This window comes from Equus asinus, chromosome 11, assembly GCF_041296235.1.
Source record: "Equus asinus isolate D_3611 breed Donkey chromosome 11, EquAss-T2T_v2, whole genome shotgun sequence".
Classification (NCBI taxonomy): Eukaryota; Metazoa; Chordata; class Mammalia; order Perissodactyla; family Equidae; genus Equus; species Equus asinus.
Window position 1 is genome coordinate 9,172,284 of NC_091800.1, and position 24,852 is coordinate 9,197,135.

A 24,852-nucleotide genomic window follows, 5' to 3' on the forward strand; every position below is an offset into this window, starting at 1 on the left:
ATCCGAATGGTAGAAATGCCACCACTCCTGTTCAATATTCTGTAAAACTGCGAATTTGAGAGAGGGGAGTAGGTATAACAAATTAGAGCTGTCTGGCATTCTCACCTTAATGGGGATTAGTTTACCAACTTGCTTTTCAAGAGGCCTCAGGACACATACAGGTTCATTTGGAAGAGAGATAAATGAAGAAGAGAGGAAGACAGTTGCTCCAGAAGGCAGGCCTGTGGGGGAAGGAGGTATATGGGGGGGGGGGGGGGGGTGGCGGTGCACCGCAGCAGAGAAAAATCAGGGAAAAAGGAGACCCTCAGGCTGGGGAGAAGGAGGTTAGAGTAGCAGAAACACAAAAGCAAGATAAGCAGAGCTGTCTTCATAAGTTTTCTCTGAATCTGCTTTACAACCTTTCTAGAACAATGTGAATTATAAAGTAGCCCCTTAATATTTTTCTGAGGACTGAGTCTGGCAGCTGTGATGAATTACCTGGATGTGCGCACTGCCATTGCCAGAACATTCCTGCTGTTTCTGAGTCCATCCCAAAATAGGCAGAAGCCTCAGAGTTCGTCCATCTCGCCCGACACCAACAGGGGAGCAAGGATCAGAGGGGCCAGGTGCACAGAAGGTGAGCAGTGTGGATAGTTCTGGAAAATCAAAGAAACTTCTTTTCACTCAGGAAAGAATCCTTCTCTCCATCTCTAAAAAAAAGGACTTTCTAGTGATAAAAGAAAGTTTCCAGTTGCCAATAATAATGAGACAGATTAAAGAACATTCACAAAGATTGTCAAGGCAATTGTAGTAATGTCAATAAAGGCTGGAAATAAAGTCAATACAATTTCTCTACCTGAAAATATAAATGTTCTAGAGATGATTTATTTGGCCATAAATTATTTTCGTGCACACATTTTTCATCTTTTCCACAGTGCTTATTTTCAAATTAGTGTCATTTGTGTGAACAGCGTGGGGATTGAAGTGCTCAGATATTTTTAAATCTTTAAAACAAAAAATCCTAAAACTGTTAAGGAGAAATAGTAGTTGGCTTTTAGGGGCAGGGGTGTCTTGGGGGGCGTCACTAGTTCTACAGATGAGGCGAGAAACAAAGGACTCCAAGCAAGGGAAGAAAGAGAGCCAGCCTGAGCCCATTTTGTTTGTCTTGGTGCATGGAGGCAAGAAGTCAGCTCGGGATGCCGCCCTATCTTATCCAGCCCATCTTATCAGGTGGTAAATCTGTCCTTTGATCTTGTCAACAATGTGGAAAGTCGGAGACAGCTGCCACCACCCCTGGTCAGCAAAGCCTCGCTATTCCCTCATAAAACATTTATGAGGCCCGTAATAAACAGGCCTGATAAGGAAGAGAGCTCAAGATTTCAAAAGTCAGCAGCTCCACAGAAAATGCCCTTCTCTCCCTCCAAGGTTCCTTTATTTGAAGAGCAAACACAAACCACCAATTCCCGCTGGCCATAAAGTCTCTGAGCAAAGAGTTTCACCAAACCCTGAGATTAGCAGAATTTGTTTGGAGTCTTACCCCTATTCAGAAACCAGCTCCCCTCCCCTGCCCGAAATTCTCCACACTGACGTGGGCACAGAGGGGCCAGAGTGACAATAAAAATTCAGTCATGGAGAAATGAGGAGTCATTTGATGGCACAAAGTAAACTAATATTCTATCTCTGAGCTTAGAAAAGAGAAGAAGGAGTAGCATTTCAGTAGCATATCATATAACGTTGGAAATATTTATTTTACCTTCTGTTTTATTTTCTGGGGAAATTAATCGAGCTCTCTGAGTTTAGCAGAAGTAGAACGAGTCCTAACGATCCCTGGCTCTCCGGGAATTTTCTGAGTTGACTTTCCTGGGCAAGCATCAGGTGTGTTCGGTTGCTTAAACCAAAGGTCTTCAAAGAATGAAGACGTAAAGCAAGCCCCGAGGAAGGTGGGGAATGAGTGAGACTGCAAACACTCCAGGGGGCAGTCCTCTGCTTCAGGGAGGGAACGCTGGCGGTAGGTATAACGCAGGAGGAGGAAGGCACCGTGAGGGTTTGCCAAATGATGAATAGGCAAATGAAAGAAAGAAGAAGTGGTGCCACAGGCATCTGAGGGAAGATAAGCAGCATACTTGAGCGGAGAGAACCTCTTTAACTAGAGCCTTGCATTCAAGGCGATGACAGGCAACACAGCCAAAGGATAATTGTATTGATTGGGGGGAGGCGGGATTTCCAGATCTTTCAACTCTTCTGCCCCAAACTGGTGACCAAAAAAGAGAAGGAGGAGGACACTCAGGGGGGCATGGGGAACAAAACCCCCAGGCCGAGCAACTCCCCTGCACGGAAGCTTCTCTCTCCCCCAGATTCCCAGGCTAGGAGAGATTTCCCCTTGTTTCTGCCTCCTCAGCACCCACCTGTTGGGAAGCTCAGCTCATCGCTCTCTTCATTGTCCACCCTTGCCTCATTGCTTAACATAAAATAAATCCTTACACACCCTTTCACATGGGCCCCTGAGCACTATGAGTGTTCTGTGTGTCCACTGTGTTTTTTCCATTCAATTTTTCTGTGTTCAGGAGGGAGGAGACAACCATGACTAACCTTGTAAGCACCTGCCCCAGCGCCGGCACCTGGAGCTGACAATGATGGTAGTCCAGAGAGTAGTGCGAAAGAATGGGGACCTGGAGGCCCTCACCCCCGTGATCAGCTTCTGCACTTCTATGCTGCCTGTTTAAGTTTACTGGACCAATGCCCAGAAGAGGGGCTCCAGGGCAGGTGGGCTCCAGGGGCAGGTGGGCTTGATGGACTTCAGTGTTCCAGTCATTGAGAGCCAAGATGCCTAGTCTACTGGAAGAAGTAGAGATGGGTTTCAGCTGTAACTGGCGACCAAGGATATGTAGCTGGCAGCATCTAAGATGCCCCAAAGTGCTGGTCATCAGCATTGGTCAATAGTGGTTTGGCCAAAATCCATCAAGGGACGCAGAAATGAACTCATCATCCTATAATACATAAGACTCCTTTAGTAAATAGGCCATGTTATTTAGGTTCATATCTGAAGTGTCCCCAAACGCTTCTGGAACAGACCAGAGCCAGACTTTCATGGAGAATTCAGCCCAAGCGTTATATTTAGGAAATCCCGTCAGATGTGCCATTTCCCGTCTGCTGCTGTCTCAGGCCACAGGACTCCATGTGGTGCCGTGAACCACAGCCTCAAGGAACAGGGGGCTGACCACTCAGGGAGGGCTGTGTGGGAGAGATGAGGAGGATGCCTGAGGCCACCCCGTTCGTTCTCTAGAACAGGCACACAGTCTCCCCCAGGACAGGAGCTCCCGGCACTTTCCACAAGTCAAGAGGCAGGGAAGTGCCGGGATAAGGCATGCGCTCTCCATTAGCTGCCAGGGCCGCACTTACTACTCCTGTGACCTTGAGCACCAAAGGCTGTGCCTCAGTGTCTCATCTGTAAAAGCAGGATGATAAAACCACGGTCCTCGCTGGGCTGCTGTGAGGAATGGAGGAGACAATGCAAGTCTGGCATGTAGAAAGGCTCAGCAATTAATTGTCAGCCATCATCATTAGGGTTTTGGGATGTCACCAGCATTTTTGCTTTTTAGTGCTCAGAATATATAGCTTGTGATTTTCATGCACTTTTCACGTCCACAAAATATTCTGTGTGAAGCCTGGGGTTTGCCCTGAAGGCTGGCATTTTCTGCTGCTTCTGCTTCCTCTTATCCACTCTTACATCAGCCACCTAGATCCTCTAAAAATCGCAACTCACTATCTTACAGCATTGTCCACGTAATGATGACAAAAACACATAAAATGGGTGCGGCTATCATCCATTTTACGGGCAAGGCAACCGAGCTTTGGCACTGTCCTGGGTTCGGAGCATGGCTGGTTCGGGTGTGGACCAGGGCGTGAACCTCAGCTCTGCTGGGACCTGACTGAATGGGACCCGCCAAGAAGAGGCTGCAAAGGGGGAGGCCAAAGGCAGGGACTGAGATGAGAGCGAGACAAGATGTGTTACAATAGGTCCAACCAGAGCCGTCCCGGGAAAACCAGAGCACGGGGATGCCCTAGTTGAAGGCCACAAAGAACCCAGCCAGAGACACCCCAGTTGAGGCCAAGGTGAGCAACATTGCCATGAAGTTGTGGCATGTTTCTCCTCACAGCTGGGCTGGGGACAGGCAAGGCTGGCCACCATTTGCCCCTCTGCTGTCTCCCATTTTCCACAAATGTCCCTGTCTGGGGCTCACCCAGACCCAGCGTGGCACCTAAGGATCCTGTCACCATCCCACCCCTCTGCCTGCCTTCCCCACCAGTGTGGGGGTCCATCGCTCTGACAGACACTGTGGGCTTCCAAATGGTTTAAAAGCTTGGCTGTTGGGTATTTGTACACCCATGTTCATAGCAGCATTGTTCACAAAAGAAAACAGATGGAAGGGACCCAAATGTCCATTGACAGCTAAATGGATAAACAAAATGTGGTCTCCCCCTACAATGGATATTATTCAGCCTTAGAAAGGAAGGAAATTCTGACACACGCTACAACGTGGGTGAGCCTTGAGGACATCATGCTAAGTGAAATAAGTCAGTCACGAAAAGACAAATACTACATGATTTGGGTTACACAAGGTACCTAGAGTAGCCAAATTCATAGCAACAGAAAGTAGACTGGAAGTTGCCAGGGGCCTAGTTGGGGGAGGGGAGATGGGGAGTTAGTGTTTAACGGATACAGAGTCTCCGTTTTGTAAGAGTTCTGGAGATTGGTTGCCCAAGAATGTGAATGTACTCTACACTACTGAACCGTACACTTAAAAATGACTAAGAGGGTAAATTTTATGTTACGTGTATTTTATTACAATTTTTTAAAAGTTTGGATGTTGGGTCCTGACACCGTCAGACACAGTGGGCTGACATGGTCTACCGTCTGGGGAAGAAGCTGTCTCCCCTGCCCCGAGGGGACGCCCTGGCCTCCCTCCACAGCCACCTGCCCACACCCTGCTCAGCAAGCTCGTGTCCTGGTGCAGGGCTGCTTCAGCCCAGAGGAAGAGGGCCTTTTCCTGGTTTGTACAAAGATGTCATTGGTTCCCCCAGCCCTGTGCCCGTGCTCTGTGTCTGCCCAGAAGGGTGCATTCCTCAAATCCCACAGGGCACCTGTAGGGTCTGGGGTGGCCCTGCATGCCTGGTTCCCTCCCAGCTTGGCTGAGAGCTGCCCAGAGCGGGGACCATGCTTGCTTTTCTCCATATCCCCAGCTGCCTACGCAGAGCCCCACACACAGTGCTTAATAAATATTTGTGGAAAGGAAGAGAGAAGGAAGGCAGGGAACCAGGGAGGGAGAGAGGAATGGATGCATGGAGGGGAGACACAGAAGCTTTTTCTGGGGATAGACACGGACACGTCTCAATCTCTGGTTTGTGTGCATATATACGGCTGGAGTCTCTGAACTTGCCATGGATTACCCGAGGTTCATTTTAGGACTTGATGTGTTCTTCCCTTATCTCACTACCTAGAATTCTGAAAGCTGTGGTGGGCCAGGATGGTGTTCCAGGTCACTTGCTCACTTGCCCTGGGCAGTGCAGAGCCCTGGACGTGCTCGGAGAGAGCTGCGCCATGCTCCCTGCCGCCTGTGGTCGGTGTTCACAGCAAATACCGGAGCAGCCACAGAGGTTCAGACTCACCAAACCCGCTCATCTCCCCCGCTCCCACTGGGGCCCTTAACGACACCTACTCCCCCATTGTTTCTTGATATCTCAGTGCAAGGAACTCAGAAGGCCCCCGTCCTCATGGAGATGAAGTATATTTCTCCTTCCCCGCTCTCTCCTGCCCCTACCCCTCCTCCTCTCTGGCCTCTCGGGCCTCGAGGCTCACATCTCCCAGCCCAGCCCACCCCGGGCGGTTCCGTTATCTGCACGGAATGTTCCCAGGCGATAATGCAGCTCGGGTCAGGCGCAGGGGGCTCTGTGGACTTGCTGAGGCGCAGGGATTTTCCTCGCTTGTCGCCCCTGCTGTTTGCTCACCTGTCATTTCAGCTTTGTGACAAGGCTGACGTGAAAGAGGGAAGAGGGCATATTTTTGGCAGGAAAGGTAATTTACTGGAAGGCTCCTGGCTATAAACATGCCCGTTCGGTTTTCGATTGCAGACCTGGGCCCGCCACATGGCCTGGTCCCCTGTTAATGCATAACCAGTCACTCTCGAGGCCACTCTCAAGGCAGGTGCAGAAACGAGGTTTTACCCTCGGTCTGCTCCTCTGCTCTCTGTATCAGGGTACGTCATCCTTTGCTGGGCGCAAACCCTGCTGAAAAGTGAAGTCCAGGAGAGGGGCCACAGCACTCCAGCCCTGGGCCAGGCTCAGCCGCTGGAGCCCACAACCTGCCCCCAAACAGACCTTCGTTCTCCAGCTGTAGTCACCAGACATGAGTATGGCTCAGCCCATGACCTCTGACCCTGGAGGAGGACAGGGCATCAAGGTCAGGGGTGGTGGCTCCATGTTGCAGAAAAGAAAGTGCAGCTTAAAGGTTAAGGAGCAACGGCTGAGAGCTGAACTCCGTCATCTCGTCAGCACCTCCATGTACGACCCCAAATACACTTCCCAGAGGAGAGAGGAGAGGCCGTTTACCAGTGCAAACTGGACACGAGGCTGGGGTGTATGAAAGACTCATGTTTTTAGAGAAAATCAGCCTTTTAGAGTCTATTTCCTTAGAAGAAACGTGAGGAGCCAAAGAAAGTAAAGTACAGATTCTGGAAGCCAAGCACAGCATGCTCAGCATGGGGTGGAGGCAGTGAGAGCCACAGGGCGGACAAGAGGGCTCTGCAGTGAGGCCCCAGCCGACCCCCTGGAGCGCCCGGCACCGGCGTAGAGAGTGAGGCTGGCAGAGGGCAGCAGAGAGCCCACGGGGTTGGAAGGCCAGGGGAGAAGAGATGCTCGTGGCTTCCTTGGGTGGGGCCTGTCTGTCCTCTTTCCTCTTGGACCCCCCCCGCCATCGATGGCCCGCTTCCCCCAGCCTTTTTCTCCTCTTCTTTGTTCCTGCTTCTCCTGGTCTTCCTTAGAGGTTGTGCTGTCAGGGTCAAAGCCAGACCCATGAAAACCATGTGCTTAGTCATCACATCTTGGAAAACTTCCACCTCCTTGGAAAAGCCCCCATTTTACAAATGTAATTTGACAGGCAGTGACATGGAGTCATTCTTTCTGAGAGCCTTGAGCAAGGCCATGACCCTCCTGGGCCTCAGTTTCGTCACCGCAGAGCACCCAGGCAGGCGTGGGATGGCTGAGAGGGCATGAAAGAGCTCAGTGTGTCCCCAGGATGAGCATCTTGCTGTCTATTGCCTGCCCCTTGGCTCCAAACAATAAAGGAAGAAGAGGAAATTAACGCCTTTCTTGTTCACCATGCCAAATTAGTGCTGCAAAGTGCTCTGGAGTGGGACCAGACAGCAAGAAGCTGTTAAAAACCATGACGCAGGTATGAAAGCCATCAGTGGTTGTACGAATGTCACAGAGCCATCCTAGGAAACAGGTGAAGAAATAGATTATTTAGATGACAGGCGATTGGCTGAAATAAGTTCCCAAATGGCAACAAATCCAGAGTGAATGTGATGCCTGGGGGATAGGCTTTTCCAGAAAATCTTTTCTTGAAATATAACATACATACAGAAAAGCACACAAACCACAGGTGCACAGTTGGATAAATTCCTGCCAAGTGCACCCGCCTGTGTACCCTGACCCAGATTAAAAAGCAGAGCGTGACCAGCACCCCAGGCGTCCTTTAGGCTCTTTCCATCACTTCCTTCCCAAGGGTCACCACCATCCTGACTTCAGACACAGCAGATGAGTTATGCCTGTTTTTGAATTTTAGGTAAAGAGAACCACACCACAAGTTCTCTTTTACGTCTGCCCTCTCACTCAGCCTTTTGTGTCTGCCCTCTCGCTCAGCGTGGTCCATGCGCAGCTCACATGTGTGGTTGCATAGGGTCATCGTTCAGTCATTCTCGTTGCTGAATTGCATTCCATCGCATGACTGTACCACAATCTATCTACCCATTCTACTATTAACGGACACGAGCGGGGTTTACAGTTTGGCCCATTATGAGTGAAATAGATGTGCATGAACTCTTAGTGGACATATGGACGTATTTCTGTTGGGTCCACACCAGGATGGGGAATGGGCTGGACTTTGGGGGGTCTGTGAAGTCCTTTTTCTTTCTGAGTTAGGCAAGCTGTGAATATCAAAATGGAATGTTTGTATAGCGTTGACTTTTAATGAAAGTGGGTATAAAAGCTGGGAGAGAAAGAGATAACATGCTACTAAAATGCAGGCTGATGGCTCTTAAAACTCTCACAGCTTCCAGTAAGTGGGTCATAAATGTGGCTGGCAGGTAGAAACAGTGTGAGTGGGGGAGCATCTGAGATGCAGTGCTGTGGGGAGAGTTTTTGGTGCTGGGCAGAACTGACTGGAGAAGGATGGAGGCATTGGTGTTACTGGGCAGGGATCGGCCACTCACTCCTGCAGGAGCCCACTCCCATGGAGCAGGAAGTGAAGGCTGTATGAGAATGACGTCACCACCTCCACCCCCTTCCTCCTGGGTGTTGGAGGTGCAGACATTCATGTGGGTCCCCATCTCCCTGTCTCTGGCTCCCTCACCATTGGAGGCAACAAGCAGAGCAATTTCCCATTGTGCTCTGGCTGGCTCCTCTTCTTCTCCAAGTGCACGCACAGAGCATCGCCTGAACGTAGGATCAGTGTGCTCAGTCAGGCCTCCCCCACCCCACGCAAAGTTCCGTAAAGGCTCTCCTCTCTCTGTTAATGAAAAAGGAGCAGGTCTCCAGTAGGAAGGTGCCTCTTCTAGAAAATATCCCTGTGAATATCTGGAGTTAGCTGAGGGTTCGAGGAAGGGGCTGCTGGAAGAAAGAAAAGAAACATCGACAGCACTTCAGGAGCCCTGGCTCGTCGCTTTAAAATTCAGCCTGAAGGAAAGCAATCAAATTGTAGGGCGTTCCGTGGAGGTTTCATTCTGGAGCCCAGTGACCGCTGCCCACAAGTAAAGCCAAAGCAGTTAAGGCCACTTCAATGTGAGCCCCGCATCCAATTCAAAGCTGTCAACTAAGCGGGCAGCGGATGTAAACACAGAGAGAGCCACAGCCACACTGGGGCCCCTGGTCCGGCCAGCTGTTCCCTCTGTTCTCAGCAGCTACCACCAGGTCAGCTCCCGCTGCCCGTGGTCCTGGAGGTGGTCCTTGCTCTCTTTCCATCTGAAGGGCCACACAGGTGGCTGATGGGCAGGTGGTAGTGAAGCTGGTGAGGGGAGGGAGCGATGCTGAAGAAAATACCAGTCTGTAGCCACAAAAGGAAAGTGACAGGTTAGGGGAAAGGAAATACGGTGAGGTGCAGTTTCCCCTTCTCAGCGTGTCTGGAATGACTGATGAGTCAAATTGGCCCTATCAGTTCCTCAGCTGAATGGGGACACATCTCCCCCAGCTTCTTCCCCATCAGCTGTGTCTGCACCGGACCCCTTCGACTGTGAAGTTTACAGGTCACAGAGAGGCCTCTGGACTCACGCAGCTGTGAAGCTCGGGCATGCCTGTCGCACGCAGGAGAAGGAGCATCACCGTAAATACCTGAGGCCATGCTGATGTGTTCGCGAGCCCCTGCTCACGCACCCCCCAGCCCCCATACTCGAGGGAGCAGAGAGACATTGTCTAACTCATCAAAACGGGCCTCCCAGCAATAGTTCACCCAGTTATTATTTTATGAGATTGTTATCACTGACAGCCACAGGATTAATAAAAATGGAGGGTAATAAAAGAAATCACAGAGGAAACTAATGCTATCAACTATGTAATAAAAGGGAGGAAGCAGGCTTTGTCTGTAATGACAAATTCTCCTTGCCTCACAAAGAGCTGAAATGAGGCCCAGGAGGAAGGGACCAGTAGGCGGCTCTGGAAGAACAGACCACACACTGGTTCCAGGTAACCGCCTCTCAATGGTGTCCTCCACTCTGCGTGAGCTGGAGAGCTCCCCTCCACGTGAACTCAGGGTAGAAGAGGGAAAGAGTCTTCTCGTCTAGTCTGTGTCTACACCTTCTCCCCGCAGCCCCATCCCCCCGAGGAAGATGCTGCCGTCATTACCATTATCACCACCCCTACTGGGCTCAGAGCAGCCATAGCCAAGGCCTGGAAGAGCCTGCCCAACAGCACCCTCCCTGGCCACGGCCCAGCTGGGGCCTGGAGTCCTGCAGCTGCTCCTCTCTCACTGGGCCCCAGCCACCCTTTCTCCCATCTCTTCAAAGAAGCCAGCAGGGTGCCCAGTGCGCTCAAGTCTACAAAGCCACCTGAGAAGCAATGCCCCAGCATCCTGCCTGCCTCCTCAAATTTCCTGAAGCTTCCTGGGCAGGTTCTCCCTCAGCCTCTCCAAATGGCTCCTTTTTGCCCCTCTCTTCACCAGGCCTACACAGTGGGGCTGAGAAGGCAGCCTCGCTGACGGTTGGTGAGGGCAACGGCAGTGGATGAAGTGTGGGTGGGAGGAGTGGAGGGGAAGAGGAGGACGTGCCCAGGACACTCACACCCAACCCAGCCTTCACACAGCGAGCTCCAGAGCTGAGGTCTGTGGCCAAGAATGGCCACTTCAAACTGAAGGACGTGAGACCAGTGGAGGAGCTGTGACTTCCAGCACCGGGGGACTCCGGGTTCCCCCATCACTGCACGTGGGTGGGAGTAGCTCCTACCACACACACAGGAGGGAGGGAAGTAGCTTTGAATCACTATTCCCCTCTTGCACTGTACAAATACTCACCCAACTCCCAGCCTGACTTACCAGGGACACAGATGTGGTAGTGAGGGGCCACTTAGAGCTCAATGTCACCCCCTGTGGTGTCCCTATATTTGGAAAAGAGCCCTGAGCTCCCCGGAGAGACATAAAGGCAAGGGGAGCCCCAGCCCCAGCCTGGGAACTAACTTCAAGGACAGCACAGAATCCACTCAGATCAAAGGAAATGTAGACTCGTGCCGCACAGACCCCAGCTCTGAGCGCCACGGCGTGTGCACTGAGGGGTGCAGGCAGGAGCAGACGCCGCTCGACACGGCATTGAAGAAGGGAAGGACATGTTAGGCCAAGAGTAAGGACAGTCTAGATAAGGAGAGCGGCTGAAAGGAGGGTCTAAGAAATGGTTGCTTAGGGGAGGAGAGGGGAGCACAGACAATGGGGGTCAGAGATGGGTAGCATCGCTGTGGCTACCAGGCATGAGATGGGATAGATGAGACAGAGCTGGAGAGGCGAATGGACACTCCTCATTTTATACGGGGTGACTTGGTCACGGCCAGGCTTTCCTGTAAAACCTGATTAGTTCAGGGGGAGTCATTTGGGCAGATGACCATGGAACTCTCCCAACTTTATTTAATTCCTAAGAACTTTCTCACAGTTGTCCAGAAAACTAGGAGGTGCTTCTGGGGAAAGTCAGCGTGATTTTGCAATTTGCGCAAATATCTCTGATTTGTCTCAGCTTCTATGGGGGAGACACCATGAAGAAGAGGATTTCAACACAGGATGCACAATCAGGGCCCCGCTGTTTGGACCCCGAGCAAAGCGTCCACAAGGAGCAGGGCACTGACTCATCCCGGCCTCTTTGCCTTACCAATTCTGAGGTTTTTCTGCTCTGGATCTGGGCTCCCTGAGGCCCAATTTCATTTCAGGGCTTTCTCCAGGAGGAGATGTGCAGTGCTCAGTGCCAGACCTCTCCGCAGCTGGAGGAAGTGGGTGCTAACAACCCAGACGCCCCAGTTTCCCAAGAGGGGCCTGACTCCTGTGTCCAGCAAGGGCTGAGCTGGAGCCAATTGGCCACCTATCAGTATGCAATCCAAACACTGGCCAAGGCCCCTCGGCCAGTAATAAATCCAGCCGGCTGCAAAAACAGGTCAGAGAGGCCGGGGAATACAGCCCTGCCCTTGTAATGATTAACTGGCAGCGAGGGGGTCCTGGAGGTCACGGTGATAATGAGAAAGTTTCCCTGAGCTATCTCAAGTGCAGAGGGCCCGGGGAGGGGCCCTGGCTGGCGCCAACTCATAGGCAAACGCTTCCTGCCCCCTCCTGGGCGTGCTCTTGTCAACGACTAAACACTGCGCCTCCCCATGGGAACGGGAGAGCTGACATCACAACCCCAGGGACATGGGCCCTGGTAAAGTCCACGGTGAAGATATCAATGGGAGCGTCTTCCTAGGAGGCAGCTTGTCCCCCAACCGGAGACTGAGAAGCCCTTGTGAGAAGAGAACACCGCTGCCTATCTTTGCTCTCTGGCGTGTCCTAAGACACTGAGGGTCGCTCTGTTTGAGGGAAACACGGAAAGAGTTTTCAGTCAGATTTTCTGCTCTCTGATTTTTTTCGTACTTTAGCATCTTGCAAAGGAATTCTCCAGCAACTTTCTTCTGAAATTCCTAAACAATTTCAAATGCAGTTCATGCTTCAGTTCAAACTAATGAGGATTGCTAAGCTCCTGCCATGTGTCTACTGTGGTGCTGAGCACAGAGCTCAAAAGATTTCTTCCACTGGGAGGCAAGGCCAACATAGAGGAAAAAATAATAATAAAAAGGACTCTAAGATGAAGGGTCTATAAAGCCTCTCAATGTTCTAGGCAATCACAATGTCACCTGGGGACTGATCGGGTCTCCCAATATTCAGATAGAAGTGAAGGCACAAAGAAGTGACTCACCCGAGAGCATGCCCATCAAGATGGCACCATGAGCTGCTCTCCGAACCCCAGCTCCCGCACCTGCTCTTCTGCACAAAGTGTTCCCACGTCCACACTGTCTGTCCCTCCCTTCTCTTCAAGTCCACCACCCCCTCTGACCCGACATCTATGGTAGAAGCATCCTTTCTCCCTAACACTGAAGCCAGGAGTCTCTTCGCACACTTTCCAAATTCGTCTTGTAGAGCCACGTACGGTTCTTGAAAAAACTTTCCTGATTCCTACCAACACGCCCATCACATGTTACTCAAAGTGTCCCAGGAATTCATCAAATATGGCACATGTCATCAAATATGACAAATATGGCGTACTGGGCACGCAGGTAGCAATGCTGAGGTAAGACGAGTGCCCAGTTCTGGAATCGTACTTAGGAGACCAACCAATCACTGAGCAATGCTCCTGTATCCTTTTGTTTATTGCCTAATTCCTCAAATAACTGCTATTAAGACACCACCCAGAGCAAAGCAGTTCCATTTCCAGTCAGTGTCTATTGGGTAAGTCAGTTTTCACATTTTTCAGATGTGTATGATAACACTGATCTGCTTTTAATAAGTTACACTTTAAAATATCCACAGCATTATGTGCTCCTGATGGAAACAACACCACCTCTTGTAAATTAAGTTGTCTTGACAAAAACAGTAAAATCAAGTTTCCAGATCTAACCACTAGCTTACAAGAAATACAGGATTAGGAAAAAAATGTTACACAACACCCAGGGTTGCAGTCAGTAGAACCTGGAATGTGGGAAACTGTCTGTTGATCCCTGTTATAGCTGGGTGATGGGTTCAAGGCGGGTCATTGTATTATTTGCTCTGCTTTTGTGAATGCGAAATTTTTATAGTTAAGGGTTAAAAATACCTGCAAGTGTTTTGCACATACACACACACACAAATCCAAAATAACATCCAATCAGAAACCTTTCCATAACCTGTTGTAATGGGAGCAGTGATGACAGAAACCTGAAGAAAGGACCAGAACCTCCACCTGGCTCTTTCTCGCACGTCACCTCCCCGCTGACCTCTAGGTGAGGGTCCCCAGGAGCACCTGGCTGAACTGGTTAAAGTGCTGTCTCCAAGGCCCCTTTTCCTCGAGGATCATGAATGGGCACAGTTCCTGGGCACAGGTGTGAGGCACATGGAAGGTTTATGCCACCCTCAACTGGCCCATCAGACTCTGAACCAAAGGCAGTTATAACACAGATCCAGGAAACACTGAACATGGGTGCACAGGAGAATGCCAGCCTGCATTCTCAGGACTGAGGTCTACATCTGACTCTGCCACCCACCAGCCGAGTGACGTTGAGCAAATCGCTTAAGCTCTCAGAACACCAATGTTTTCTTCTACCAAAAGAAGGAGAATCATTCATTCAACAAACACTTGTGGTGGATGTGAAAATGAAGTAGACAACAATCCTTGCGCTTAAGGAGCAAGAAATGAGCACATGGAATATATTACACAAGATTGGATGGGAGAAGGACCATCCGAGAGGCAAATACCATTAGGGGTTCTGAGCTGAAGACAATCACTTCTCTCTGAAGATCAGGGAGCAGGTGGCATTTGAGCTAGACCCTGAAGGGATTTCAGCAGGTGGATATGGAAGAGGAGGGCAAGCCAGCAGAGGGATTCTGAGCCCAGGGCATAAGAACACAGTAGCACAAGGTCTAAGCCTGGGGAGGTAGGTCAGGCCCAGGCTGTGGAGGCCATGAGTGCTGCCCAGTGTGTTGGAACCTTATGTGGAAGGCAATGGGGAGCCATTTGGAGACCTTTGCAGAGAGAGTAGTTTTGACCAGGACCATTCTTCAAGAAGGTTATTACAGAGAGGATGGATCGGGGAGGAAGACTTCATCTTATTCACAGCCAGAAAGAGGAGAGGAGAGCTCAGCCTCCCTGGGAGCCGTTTCTGATCCTAAAGAAGGCAGAATGTGTCCCACAGCACAGCAGCCTTCTTTCTCTGGGGGAAGAAGTACACTCACACACACTCACACTCACATGCACACACACACAGTTGTGAATCATGAGGTTTGGGGCAGGCGTCCACAGCCACGCATGACAGAAAGTACAGCTGGAAAAAGGAAATACGTCAACCGCCAAATGCAGACGCAGTGAAGCGTGGAATGCTGGGACCACCTGCCTCTCTTCTGCTGTTTCAGAGAACTCTCTTGGCATCCCTCCCTGGTTTGTTCTGGGACAAGTTCTCCAGGACTCAGAGGACAGGGGCTGGTCTCCATTGCTGGGTGACTCAGGCTGACCAGGACGTCACCTGGCCCCTGCAGCCAAGCCTCCATCCCTGAGAGGGTGTTGGGAAAGCAAGGCCGCCCCACCCTGCCCGCCCAGGACGCTGTGTTACCTTCATATTCTCTCTACAGACAATGACATTTGCAAAATCAAAAGGCGTGCAAGTAAAACAATGTAGGAAAGAAGTTTTATAGGGGCGTGCCAGTTTTATAGACAGTTGATTCATAAACATGTTCCCTTTCTGTTTGTGGCATTTGTCAGCTTTTTAAAACTTGTCATTTGATGAGATTTTTCTCTTCTCATTCTAAAAAAATTAACTTTAGTAAACTTTGTATTCTTTTTCTTAAACTCCAGGCCCCTGAAAATCCTCGTCCCAAGTCCTCGGAGTAGAGAACACCCCTGAATTCCTACTTTCCCTTGTTTTCTGGGCAAGTGAAGATGTTGAGGACCCCCCCGACACACACCCCACCCCAAGGTTCGCTGCTCCTTGTCCCCAGCTCAGCTTTCCTGATGTGAGCACAGCAGCTCTCTTTTCAGCAGGCAGCTGCGGGAACCCTGGACTGTGGGCCCCCAGGGCTCGCTGCCAGGAAACTGCAGGCTGATGTGGAAATGCCTGCAGCATAGGCGCTCAGGGCTGACCCCTGCTCCCTGCACCCCTGGCCCCAGGGCTGCACTGCTGTTCCTTCAGAAGGGCAGCCCAGGCCGGCCCTCCTTCCTGGTGATGAGGGGACGGCAGCCGTCAAACCGGGTGTATCTACTGTGGGGGTGCACCTGCAGCCTCCCCGGGCCCCCGGCGCGGGGCTCATGGGCTCTGGTCTGGCCTGTTTCACAAGGCAGTGTTGGTGTAATGATCTTCACCAGATTACCAAAACCCCAAATCTGTTAGCAAAGGTAGCCTTCCTATTTCTAAGAAAACCAAATAAGCAAAACCCTCCTTCTTTGGAGTAACTAATTCATCCAAACCGTAGAATACCCCTTATAAGACGTGAAGAGTTCCAGGAGCAGGGACAGACAAATGTCCTTCTTTTTCACAAAGTTCCAGTAGCAGAAAAGCGCTCGTGACCCTGGTGGGTCAGTGAACTGGCTGCAGGGATGTGGACCCCTGGAAGAGGCCCTGTGGCCTGGGGTGAGCTGCCCTTGCCAGTTTCAGTGTCCAACTCTTCCGGAGCCTCTGGGCTCCCCCAGGCAGTGAGAGGGGGAGATGACAGAGGCACAAAGGAGCCCGTGCTAGAACGGCAGTGGCAGAAGTGGAAGCAGGTGCCCTGAGAGGATCCCACATTGTCTTGGCACTGCCCCCACAACCACAGCCCAAGATGGCAGCAGCGAGGCCCCCGCAGTGGACTGCGCGGTCCAGCTCCCCGAGAACTTCCCAGTCCCACCTCTGGGACCCCTCGCACGAAGTCCTGCAGGCCGGCCTTCTCCTCCCTGTGTCACTCCTGGAAGACAGGACCCTCTCTGACCCCAGCAGAGCCCAGCACTGCCCTTTGCAACAGTGGATGCTCGATAAATATTTGCTGAATATATTAGCCCTAAAAATCAATGCACCTGTTTACTTTGGAGCCTGGCCTCACTTGTTGGTAAGGACTACAGGTTCCGAGCCCCCAGGACACGCATGTTAACTGTCTCCAGGAGCCTGCCCAGGGGCCAGAATAACAGAAATGATCCGGGCCCTCGCAGCCCACCCAGATAAGTCTTCCTTTCCACTGAGTCCTCATTCTGCCCAGGCTCCAGGCTGCACAGAGCTGACCGCTTATGCGGCTACACCTGCACACGGACATTGCCTTCCACCACGTGTTCACAGAGCTGAGCCCATCACTGGGGCCCAGGGCCCTGGGCCTCCAGAGAGGCCTCCCGGTTTCGTATCCAGTGTGAGGACCGGGTTTCACCTGGGTAATCGTTCAGTGGGCGCAGCAGGAACTGGCGGTTTGTTTTTGTTGGGGCTGCCAGGGAGCAGCTGTTCAAACCTACCCGGGTCCCCGCCCTGCTCCCCATCACCACCCCCACGCTCTTGTCTTATCATCCCTCAAGAAACCCTTTTTGAAGTTCAGATGGCAAGGCTGCCTCTCTTGCCCTTGTTTGCAATCCCAGATCTCCACCTCTTGGGTTTTTATTGAGTTTGGCCTCAGAACCCTCATCGGTGGCCTGGAGGGCAGACACGGGATGTGTTTCCTCTTGGAGGCCTCCAGAGACTATTATCAGGCAGAGATCAGGTATCATGCGGGGGCGAGGAGGCAGGATGCCTAGTGGGGACAGAAAAGGACAGAGGGAGAGTGCTGGCACATCCACTAGGATCATCATAGGCAGCGGGGAAAATGAGAAATCTTACAGCATCGTCTCCAGGCCCACAGAGCCCAAGGCAGCAGCCAGGGAGGGTAAGAGGAAGGAGATGTGGACGTGGTAGCAAAGTGGTCACTAGATCTGTGATCCCAGGCTGGGCATGAGCCGCTCTGAGCCTCAGTTTCCCGATCTGTAAAATGGGATAACAATAGTTGCTACCTCATATGGCTGTTCTGAGGATTAAATGAGTTTAGATAAAGCCCTAAGACACTGCAAGTAACGTAGGTCTCTTACGTTTGCTTAAAGATATTTCCCAGGCTCTTCGTCCTGCCAAAGGCATCTAGGGGGAGGGAGAGTTCATCACGGATAACGTGTGGTACCTAACACAGAAATTTAAACTCCTGCTTTGGCTTGGAGGCGCTGGGAAGGAGGGCAGCTAGAGAACAAGTCCAGTTGGAATCCTGCTGCCCTGGACGAGGTGGTGTGACTGTGCAGGTGGCTCAGCAATCCTGCCCCGTACTGGAAGGATGGCCCTGCCACAGGCCGCGCTCCCCGGCCACGCTCTCTCTGCTTTCTAAGGAAATTTGTTAAGATTAATAGTACATATTTTTCTTCCTATCCATCAATAAAGTCCTAAAAGCTATTTAATGTTCATTTCATTCTTACTAAGTGTCTTCGTACAACATACTCAGTAGAAAGTGTAAAAGGTCATTGATATCTGGAAATTTCCCTTTTGCTGGTGGCGGGGGTGGGGGGAGACGTAGGGGAAATAACTCCTACAATGGGTAGGGGCTGCTTCTCGGATCTTTGGGTAATAGTGTGGATTCCACCTATCTGACCAGTTAGGCAGGGGGAGGATGTCCCTTTTAAAGAGGGAGAGATGAAGTCATTTGCCCACATTCCTGCCCTGACGACCTAGCTGAGACGCTAAGTCCTGGGCCCCAGGTAGTGTATGCCACCTCGCTCTCTCCAATTTGTTAGGACATGGCAAACCCAGGAACGTGCCTACCATGTGTAGCATCTTCTCTTCTTAGTTTTGATAAATCAACCTAAGCCCTCTGCACACCTCACTTCAGCCTGTCATGGTCATTTCATCAACAGGAACAGCTTGTAGTCACTTGGGCCATGAACTGGCAAAATTAGTCATGATGGCCATCTTTACTGATGGTCCTGACCCCAAGGAGGCAGGAAAGACCCCAGGTGCCAGAGCTCCATCCATCACCCTCCCTCTGCCTGGGCCCGGGTACTACCTGAGCTCCAGGGCCTGTCACTCAGGGAAACACTGTAGGATTGAGGATCACTGAGGTCTGTCGTCATGCTGTTGAGCGCCAGAGTTGATACTGATGAGGAGTACTTAGGAATGGCAGCACGAAGTGGTGTGGGATCATTGTTGAGTCTAATGTGCACTGAGAAGCATCTCTGGGTTTGCTTGTCTGGAACTCACGTTCACGCTTTCGTCCCTGGGAACCACAAAAGCCCCACTGGCAGCCCACACTGTCCTCACTTGCTGATTTCTCCAGATTTCCCACCACCCCACCCCCACCCCCTGGACCTCTGTCAAAAGGCTCCCACCTCTGCCCCTGCTTCTGAGGCCCCAGACCAGACCTGAGCCCAGCATCCACCAGGAAAAGACAGTTGGGTAGTGCAGCCTCGCTAACCGTTGAATCTGGGTGATGCATGTAACGGGGTCCCTTGTTCTAGTCTCTCTATGTTTGTGTGCGCTTGAATTTTGTAACAATGAAGATTCAAAACTAAAAAGACTGTTGGTGGATCTCCAGGATTATGGAGCACAACACAAAGCTATTAAATGGTTACAATAATGATTCATGTTCGTTGGCCACACGACAGGGGCTGAGCTCGTACTCAGCATTGCACATGCCTTACTTGCTGTAGTTAGCACCTCAGACTCATGAAGCCAGCACCCACAGTCCCACCCTTTGTAGATGGGGAACTCAGAGGTAAGTGATAAGAACACGTGGACACAACTGTGTGGTGAGCCCCAGCTTTTACAGTCAGTCCCTGAGGAGCAACGCTATGGGCTGAGTCAGGACAGGAGGGCATTGACACCATTACCTCACTATCCCGAGACCAGGAGGAAACTAGGGCTTGGGGAAGTGACTGGCCCAAGGTCACAGGGCCAGGAGCAGCAGTGCAGGATCCACACCCTTCTCACCCACTGCTTCCGGAAGACCCCATGCGACCACGGCTTGCTGCCTCTGCAGTTACCTGGGGCTCCCTCTCCATCCTCCTGGTTGAAGGCCCAGCCAGAAGTCTTGTCAGGTCATGGCCTCCACAGGAACCCCAGGCCAATGAGGCGGTGAGGGTGCTGGGCTGGATGTGGGAGGCCATCTCCCTCAGCACCCATGGAAAGCAGAATTCCTGGGTCGGTCTGGGAATCTGTGTTTCAGAAGCTCTCCAGACGATTCTTGGGAGCACTGAGGTTTGTGAGCCATGCTGCAGCGGTTGAAATCACCCTTCTAAATGGCGTGCAACAGCCCCTTTCCTCACTTGTTTGCTGCCTCTCAAACCTGAAAGGCACGTGCATGGGAAGAAGATGGAAGAGAGACACCCAAAATATGACCAGAGGGTGTCTCTGGAGGGCCAGCCGACATGTGACTTTTATTTTCATGTTATTACCCGTTCCTTCTCAAATATCCTTGAGAGCTTGAATAACTCAAAAAGATCCTGAATCTTTATGGCTTCTAGCTTGCAACAGAGGAAGGAAGCAGCAGATGACCACACGGAGGGATATTCACGGAACAGGTTGTGACAGCCGGTGGGCCGTCACTCATTATAACTGGGCACTCTCTGGGTTCCCCGGCCCCGCGGACGTACCAGGGAAGGAACTCTGGCCTCATTTGTGTGCAACGACAGGAAACTGTTTGGCAGGCACAGAGCCTGGTTTGAACACATTCGTTCACGTGTGAATTTTCTAAAGGTGAAGATAAAAGCACAAGACTGTTGGTGGGGGCCCTGCTGCCACGGAAGGACTGGGTTTCGGTCCTGAGGTCTGTAGGGATCACGGGGGACCCAGCTTCATGACAGGGCGTTTATGTTCCTGACTCACTGGATCTTAGGGAAACTCCCAGGCTTTTATCTGCCATGGTTTGAGGGCTCTTTCTCGAGGGGGCAGGGAGACAGGTGAGATGACTCTTGGAGGCCCTACCCCAGCTTTCAGCCCATGCTGTGGGAACAGGCAGCCAACAGCGCCCGCCCGGGAACCAGCGTGACAGCCAGTGGGGCCACGACGTGGCTGGCAAGGCCCTGTTGGAAGCTACTCCGAGGCTGTCGCTACGGCCAGATCAACATCCACGTGGGCAGTTGAGGCCGTGATGAAGTGCGCTCACTGTTGGCCTGAGAAATCAAGCAACACTGGCTCTTCCACGAAGAGTGAACCTTGCCAGTGCTGTGTCCATTGACCTGGCACAGAGGGGACATGGCTGCCAGCTGAACCTCACTCGTCAGAGGAACCCATTCCGATTCCAGGGACAGCGGTCGGCTTCCACTGAGGTTTCCAACAAAGCTCTCCAGAACCTGGGTGCCACTTGTCCTGACCGACCGCAGCAGCGGCCATGCTCACGGGGGCAGAGATGGCCCAGGGACCCGGGCCTGGAGGGATGTGCCTGCGGAGCTCTGCTCACAGGAGAGCGGCTTTCCGAGTGGCCTCCATCAGGGAGCCATCAGCCATGGCCCAAATTTCCTTGGTTTGTCAGTTTTCCCTATTGGCAGCCATGTTCCAGTTAGGAAGACAGCTTTCTAGAACTTTCTGCTCAGCTCCTGCTCTCTCGATCTTTCATTCCTATTCCCTCCCCCATGCCTCATCCCCCCCGGCACCTGGGCCAGAGGGGCAGGGAACAAAGGCAAGAGCAGGCAGTTCTAGCCCCGAATGGGACGAACAGGTCATCTTACTTTCTCCCTAAACATCATCTCATCCCTACTTCCCTGTTGAGAAATCAGAACGTGAACAGCTGGTGGACTTAGAAGGGGTGACCAGGTGGGCTGTGAGGGAGGACAGATCAGAACACAGGTGTCCTACGTCCAGGGCCCTGAACCAGGCCCAGCCACCCCCAAGGGGTCTGCACCCGCTCTCCCCCAGGCTTCACTCGCCTGCTCCAGAGACTCCTGCTGACCATTCCCCACATCCCGGCGGCATGCTGAGTTACCATGGCAGCCGCCTCCGGAACAAGGACCACAGCCCTGCCCATGGTGGGCGGCAGTCAATTTATAGTAATTGTTTTCCACAGAGATCTCTTCGTCCCCACCTAAATTATAGTTTAAATTGTATTCAAGAAAAAAGAGCTGTGTGTTCCAAAGCCCAAAGATAGTAATAAAAGCAAGCAAGATAAAAATCTGGAGTAAAAGTGGTTTACTCTGATGTGTTTTTCACCTTACAAACTGCTAAATCAACAGAGCACACATAGCCCCAGAAGTGTTTTATTGCGCTTCCTGTGTGTATTTCCTGAAGATGTTTCTCTGCATATCTCAGCCTCCATAATTTAGCTAAAGCTGCAGAGGTAAAAAGCAGCCGGGCCATCTGTCCCCACATCAACTTGGGAGTCGCGTGGCTGTGTTACCTGTGTTTCTGGGAACCGTAGCCCTTCAAGGCTGGCAGGGGGACTCTGGCGCCAGCAGGTGGCCACATCACAAGCAGCTCCTGTCCCTGGCTGGCGGGATGCTGCTCATCCTTGTTCCAGCAACTTGGAGTGCATTGTTTCCATTTTATTTCTGTTGGTTTTCACGAAACGTATCTCATCCTGTCTTTCAATCTAATAATTGGCATTTCGTGTGAGTCTACTTGTTCCAAAGTCATTTTTGAAGGAGCTAAATGATTCTCATCAAATCTGAGGCACCCTTAAGCAATGTCAAGCCATACCTTGGACTCAAAGGTGGTTCCCGCCACCATCTCAAATAAAATGGTGGAGCCCAAAAGTGTCCAAATACTCAGATCTTCTACAGTGCTTGAAAGATTGGTGTGCAATTTGGCTTTCAAGTAAGTTTTTCAGTAGGTCCCTAGGGCACAGAAATACCACCAGGAGGAGGTCTGGTGCCCGTGGTGTAAAGGAGATGAGAGGCGTGAGCTGTTCTCCTCGGACGCTCTTCCCCCAAAACCTGGACCATCCATCTTGCATATTCTGCTACTTCTGTCATCAAATATAGAGAAGAAAAAAGCAAAGAAAAGAGCAGAACATCAGTGGGATTCTCATGCCTTTAGATTCAGGGGATTCTTTTCTTTCAATACTTTGCGTATATATTTCTAGGTCAAAAAAATAACACATCATTCTACAATCTGAAAAAAAAAAAAGAAAGAAAGGAAATTCACTGCATATGAAACCCGTCGCGGGCGCCGCTCAGTCTGCGGCTGGCCCACGTTTATCTCTGACCGTCCACTGGCAGTTTGAAGCATTACAACTCGCTGATAACCAGACATGAGTAAGCACCACGGCCGTTCAGAGTGTCACCCTGAAGCACCAATAAAAAACTCATAACTTCTATGGCATAGTTATGTGGCCAGCATGCTGATGAAAGGAAGTTTACGTTACACGTCTTTGGGTTACAAATGACTATTTCATCAGCATCCTCCCTACCCAGCTTGGGCTGCTTGGCCCTCGAGCCAGGGCAGCTCGAGCACATTCCACACCAGCTGCAAGGTCCTTCAATTCCCGGAAAACGAAGCTCAGTGAACTGAAAATTCCTGGAGCCGGTTTTCCGAAAGCCAAGCTCCATGAGCACTCAATCAGGAGCTGCGTCGCCGTGGCTCAGAGGAGCAAGGTTCCCAGAGGAGGCTTCCCAACCCGCCCCTGTTGGCAACGAGGTAGAGGCACCTCCTGGGAAGTGAGGGCCCCTCCAGAGAGGTTTCTGTACTCGGGGTGGAAACCCCTGGAGCAGGGAAGGCGGCCGCAGCTGCATCACCCTCACTGATGCAGAGATTGCTGCCATTTTAAAAAGCGATGCCTGCGGGACAGTTTTTTAAATTAATTTTGTAATTAAAAGATGAGAATGTGACCTCCTGATAACTCCTTTCTCCTCCCCTCCTCCCTCCATTGTCCTTGATCACACGCCCACACTCGGGCCCCAGCACTTCTGCACCGGGTGTCTGTCTGCCCCGTGTAAATTCCACTGTGTCAATGGAATCCCACACCAGTTCCTCCACGTGTCTGGCTTTTTGCACAACCTTGTGTCTGTAATCTCCATCCATATTGATGTGGGGAGCTGTGACTGATTCTTCTCATCGAAGACCGATTGTTTTTAAGTGAGGGAATAGCCCTCACTCCTCTGCACTTCCTGCTCTCCCTCCTTCTCTTTTCAAATCAGTATGTGAACTTGTCCACACCAAGTGATTCGGTAGAGATGAGAATGTTGGTTACATGAGTCCATGTTGCTCTAGAGAAAAACGTGAATGTGCCCCCCTCCCCACACACTGGCTTGTGCCCCCCTGTCCGCAAAGGCTCTGGTGGGGATCATTTTTAATTAAGGGCTTAGCCACAGCTCCAGGAATGTGAAACAGTGCCGTCGGTTCCTGGAAGCATCTTTGGAAATGCGTTCCCTGAACTGTAACAGTTGGAGAGGAACCAAGTTGGTGCTGGGGTCTGGAGGATGCGCCGCGTTTCCGTCCTAGACCCTTGGAATACCACGCTCGGTTCTGGAGGGTAGCAACCAGCAGACAGAAGGGCCGCAGCATGATGTTGGCTGTGAAACAGGCTGGAAACTGAGCAAAAGGTAATGCAGTGCAGAAAGAAAAAGCGAAAAGATGCCCCCTGTGGCCCATTGCAAAGAAAGGTCAATAAGTCAGGAGAAGAAAGGAAGCGGGGCAAGGCTTTCCACTTTTCAGGCTCAAGGGGAAGGGAAGGACTAGACATGAAAGTGGGAGGTAAAGGGGAAAGACTGGATTTTTTAAATTAAAAACAATCATGGACGCCATGTACATGCAAGTTAGGATACAAAATGTAACAAACATGTAACTACAGGGTGGGCCAGCAGATGTCAGACGAAGACAACCTATTCTCTGTGAAGCATTGCCCTCCGCCCCCAGCCCCCAACCAGGTTGATAATTACCTCTGAGCCTGTGTGGGGACCCAAAGAAGGTGTGACCCCTTATCAAATAAGGCAAATCTCTGTCATTACTCCAATATCTTAGTGAGCAAACAGTCCTGTAGGAATTACAGCTCCTTTTCTCAACCTGTTTTCTTTGCCTCTCTTGATCCCAGCTACTTTTAAATAGATATTGGAACTCAGGAAGGATATGCTAAGTTAGAAAAACAGTTTAGTGTAGAATGTGATGATTTTGAGACTTTAAAAAAAAGAAGAAGAAAAAGAAGATAGGAAAATTAAATTGTGGGAGTTCCCAAACTCACTGAGGCGTTATCTTCCCTGCCTCATCAGAAAATGTTTGTGGAGGTTCTTCTGAGTACTGGGGGCCGTGCTCGGTGCTGCAGAGTTTAAGGCCCCTGAGGCGGGGTCTCTGCCTTCTGGGCATGAATTCCTCACTCCTCTGTCACTTCTCCCAGCACCCAGACTAAGGAAACTCACTGCGGGGTCTCCAGCACCAAAGACTATGCTTGGCCCTTGGAAGGATTCCAACAAATACACATTGCTTCTGCTGTCTTGCACCTGTGAGAACTAGCTAACTAGTCAGGGATACTGC

The 24,852-nt window shown here is 51.2% G+C and overlaps 2 long non-coding RNA genes across 4 annotated transcripts in view; both read right to left on the reverse strand.

Annotated features, from left to right (window-relative positions):
- The window catches only part of LOC139046596 (uncharacterized), a 35,903-nt gene extending 33,418 nt beyond the window's left edge, over window positions 1–2,485 (reverse strand). For 2 of the 3 annotated variants that reach the window (XR_011506838.1, XR_011506837.1), the window contains exons 1-2: window positions 1,733–1,881; window positions 478–635 (exon numbers count right to left, since the gene is read on the reverse strand). This is a non-coding gene — a long non-coding RNA (uncharacterized lncRNA). Of the gene's footprint in view, window positions 1–477; window positions 636–1,732; window positions 1,882–2,384 lie in introns of those variants that run through there. The other variant, XR_011506839.1, reaches the window with a different exon arrangement.
- Window positions 2,486–4,822: 2,337 nt separating this feature from the next.
- Window positions 4,823–11,790, reverse strand: LOC139046557 (uncharacterized). Its single transcript, XR_011506696.1, has 3 exons — window positions 11,592–11,790; window positions 8,606–9,295; window positions 4,823–7,469 (listed from the first exon to the last, which is right to left on the reverse strand). It is a non-coding gene; the product is annotated as an uncharacterized lncRNA (long non-coding RNA).
- Window positions 11,791–24,852: the final 13,062 nt, after the last annotated feature.